Below are 4,050 nucleotides of genomic sequence, written 5' to 3' on the forward strand. Positions count from 1 at the left end.
GTCTACTCCCCTATTTGATCACCGGCTGGGAAGAAGAGGGTCTCAAGCCCTGCCCCACCAAGCCCCCTTCCCCGGTTTGGGGCTGGATGCTCCTTCCTCCAAAGCCCTCTTGGCCTGGCCTCTTTGAGACACGTTCCATGCCTCGCCTGGGAGCTCATAAATACCAAGGAGAGGCCGGGTCAGGCTGTGTACAAAGCATAGATCCCCACCCCACACCCCTTAATAGCCCCTGGGTTCTTCTCAAGCTCCCCACTCTTCCCCAGACACCTGCCTGGGGTGGCTGGAGAGGAAGAAATGGGAGGGGGGGGGGGGTTGGCGCTAGGGGCCTGGGTGAACCTGGCCCCATTTCAAATGAGATTTGCCTAGGTTTGCAAAGAAATCTCAGGAAAGGCGTCTCAGGGCCCCTTGTGCAAGCAGCAGGCTCAGGAATTCCTTGACTCCTATCCAAACCTCCCCCCAGCCCCTTCTCGGCCTTTCTCTCTGCTCGTTACCATCCACACCACCTCCCACCCACGGGGAAAGAGAGAAGGTCATCGCCAAAGGGGCCCAGGGAAGGGGGGCCTTTAAGGGGGGCAGGCCTGGGTGGAGAAAGAGCTGTTTACTCACACCCTAGCTCCCCTTAGCTCATCTCCTCTCCCATCCAAGGGCCAGTCAAAATTTAAAATCATTCAGCCACACACAGCTGAAAATCAAGTGGCTACTCACAGTTCTGAGTGGCCCCCTGGGGGAAGTGGAGCAGGGGGTAGGGTACAGGGGAGAGGGAGACCCTTTTCTATGGGGCACCCACTTTAGAGAGGGCAGGAGGCTCTGGTGCATCTTGAGGGAGGAGGAAAGTTTGGCTTTGCCAGGCTGGTGGAAGCAGTCCTGTTGGAGGCCCCAGGGAATCTAGAGGCCTGGGGCAAGGGGAGGTCAGCAGTGAAAGCCCAGCCTCCGAGGCCTCAGATGACTTTATTATTATATTTGCGTGAAGATACCCTGGGGGTAAGACCCTTTCACTCCTTCGGTGTCACTTAGGAGGCCCTGGCCAGGCTGGGCACACAGCACAGCAGGACCTCAGTGAGTGACCTGACTCCAGGCAGGACCCTGCAGAGCAGAACTTGACTCCCAAGCCGGTGACTCCTCCCCTGGCTCCCACTGTGGTGGAGTAGGGGTGGCGGTGGGAGGGAGGAGCAGGTCAGGCGCTAGCCTGAGCCTCTGGCCTTGACCCTCTGCCTGGAAGCCCCACAGCAGGCCCTTGCGTGAGGAGCTGAGCTCTCCAGTAGAGTCTAGGACCTTGAGACTGGAAGTTTATTTTGAGATTTGAACTCCAAAGTGGCAGATCCCAGAAAACCTCTTCTCTGACTCCGTATTTGTTCTCTAGTTAAGTGGCTGAGTGCAGCTCTTGCAGTCAGCTGGCTCCTGCAGCCTGGGGTTCCTCCTGGGGAACTAGGGGCTCAGAGGTGAGGGGGGAGAAGGAGAGAAGCCCCATCCTGGTTGTCCACTCTAGGGCAGAGGTAGCCTGTAAGCACTGAGGGAAAGTCTTGTCCCCTCACCCACTTCCCTCCCTCTTGGAGCTGCTGATGTTTCTGGGGCCCCCCTCAGTTCAGCAATATGCTTTAATAGTTGAGCATCTATGTTGTGCCAAGACACGGTCCCACTTGACTATGAGGACAGCTGAAGCCAAAGAAGGGGCCTCGTAAGTGAGTTTGGGGCCCATGTGGGCGAGTCCACCCAAGGTTAGGGTTGATGTGGTCATCTCCAGTTCCCCACCCCACAACCTCAGGCCCATATGTAGAAATAAATACAGGGCCAGAGTCACACCCAGGCCTCCGCACACAGGGGAGTCTAGGAGAGGCTGCCAGAGCTTGCAGACTGCTGCCCAGCATCAGGGTGGGGCTGGGCTGGGAGGAAGTGAAAGAAGGGTGGAAAGAAAGGGGTCTCGACAGGAAAGAGCCTAGGCCTACTCCTCTTTCACCTGCCCCTCTCAAGGAAGCTCAGGATAGAGTTGGCTTCTTTTCGGGGAAACAGAAGGATTGACTGGAGCTTCCCAGACTGACAGAGAGAAGAGAGGGGATGGGTCGATTGGCAGGGAAGAATGCGGCTAGCATGCGGACCCTGCCTGGTCTCTGTATTCACCGTCGCTCACTCCCATCCAATTCCTGTCCAGCCCCCATTTCCTACGTTCCCCCAGGGGTGGGCACCTTCTCTGTTGCATGAGGCTTTGAATGTCCCCTTAATGGGGCCTACCCTGAACAACTCTTGTTTCCCCCTCTACTTACCACTTTCTAACATGCTCTATGTATTACTTATGATGTTTACTGGTTATTGTCGATCTTCTTCCAATATAAGTGAAACCTCCATACAGGCTGACATTGTTCGTTTTGCTTTGTTTCACTGATGTGCCTAGCACAGTCTGGCACATGGTAGGGAATAAATGTTTGTTGCATTAATGAACTCACTCCGCCCCCTGCCGCAGAAAGTGAGGTGAAGGGCTGAGAGATGGCTAGAGGGGATAAAGGTCTCCCTGAGCCCTTCTCCCTCATGTCTGCCTCTGGGATGTCTGCAGCCTCTCTGCAGCCAGCTGCGCCCTGTCCGCTCACACTCCGGAGTCTCTAACACCGACCCCCCTTCCCCCCCCAACCAAGAACTGACAATGAGTTTGGGGTTGAAGGGGCTGGGCAGTTTCCAGCGCGTTGTTTACACCAGGGCTTTATAGTTTAGATAAATCACGGGGAGAGGCAGGAAAGACACCTGGGAATGAGGGGCTAGGCAGGAGAAACTGAGGCTGGAGAAGCGGTTGGGGCCAGACCCCAGGTGTACTCTGGAAGTTGGAAGATCCAGGATTTTTCAAAAAGAATTTTTAGGTCTCAGTAAGGGCACCCTGTCTCCGGAAGCTCTACCTGCCAACCTAAGAAGTGTGGAGGGAAGGAGGGGGTCAGTTTCTACAGCTGCCAGCCCCCCAAGCCCTTCACAATTTACCACGCCTCCAGGCTGCTGGGGGGCTGGCGGGGGGGGGGAGCGGAGGAGGGGGGAAGGAAGGGAGCAGTGGGGAGGAGGAAGGGTGGAAAGGCGAAGGAGAGAAATGGCTCAGGGGCTCCCACTCTCTCAGCAGGACCCCCACCCTGGCCTCTGGTTCGGGAAAGCCGCCCAGCTGTTTCTGATTCTCTTGTACTCGCAGCCCCGCCCGAAGGGGTGGGGGACCGAAGCTTCGGGAGAGCTGGGAGCGACTGAGCTGTGCTGAACCCGGGCAGCAAAGGGCTGGGAGTTCGCGTCCGGCCCGCAGGTGTGCTTCTCGGCTTTGGTCATCGCCGGCCGGCAGGCGGGACCTGTGTCTAAACGGGGTGTGAGGGTGTGGGTGTGTGTGGGGGACCTATGTCTAAACGCTGTGTGTGCGTGTGTATATACCAGGGGCAGCGGGTCGTGGACGAGAGAAGCCCCTACCTGAAGTCGGCTGTGTGTGTGTGTGTGCGTGTGTGTGTGTGTGTGTGAAAGAGAGAGAGAGAGAAAACCAGGGGCAGCGGGTGGTCGATGAGAGAAGCCCTACCTGAGGTCGGCAGCCGGTGGCGCCCGCGTTGGCAGCGGTGGAAAGGGAATCAAGATTCTCCCGCAACTCCCCGCGGCAGAGCTTCTACCCATTTCACAGAAGCGCAAGAACCGAGGGGGAGAGAGCCCGAGGAAATGCCCAAGCCCTCTGTGGCTCACTCCAGTGTCACTGTAGGTTAGATGGCTGTAGGGGAAAGCGTCTGCAGCTCCCCTCCCCCGGGCCCCCGGGCCGTCACCCACGGAGGCTGGCGTTGCCGAATGCAGGGCGCTAGGACCCGGTGGCGCGGCGTGGGCAGGGACTGGGTGCTCCGGGCGCAGAAGGGCGCCACTGCGCCCCGTCAGTCCCGGGCAGGTGGGGGCGCGGCGCGGTGCTAGGGGCGCCGAGGGGCGGAGGCGGCCGCCACACCTAGGGCGCCGCGGAGCGCCGGGAGCTGGCGCGGGCGGAGCCGCCCTGAGGGCCGCGCGTGTCCGGGGCTTCGGCCCCGCCCCGCGCCGTCCAATGAGAGCCCGCGGCCGGAGGGGCTGTCC

Source organism: Ovis aries, chromosome 1, assembly GCF_016772045.2.
Source record: "Ovis aries strain OAR_USU_Benz2616 breed Rambouillet chromosome 1, ARS-UI_Ramb_v3.0, whole genome shotgun sequence".
Lineage (NCBI taxonomy): Eukaryota > Metazoa > Chordata > Mammalia > Artiodactyla > Bovidae > Ovis > Ovis aries.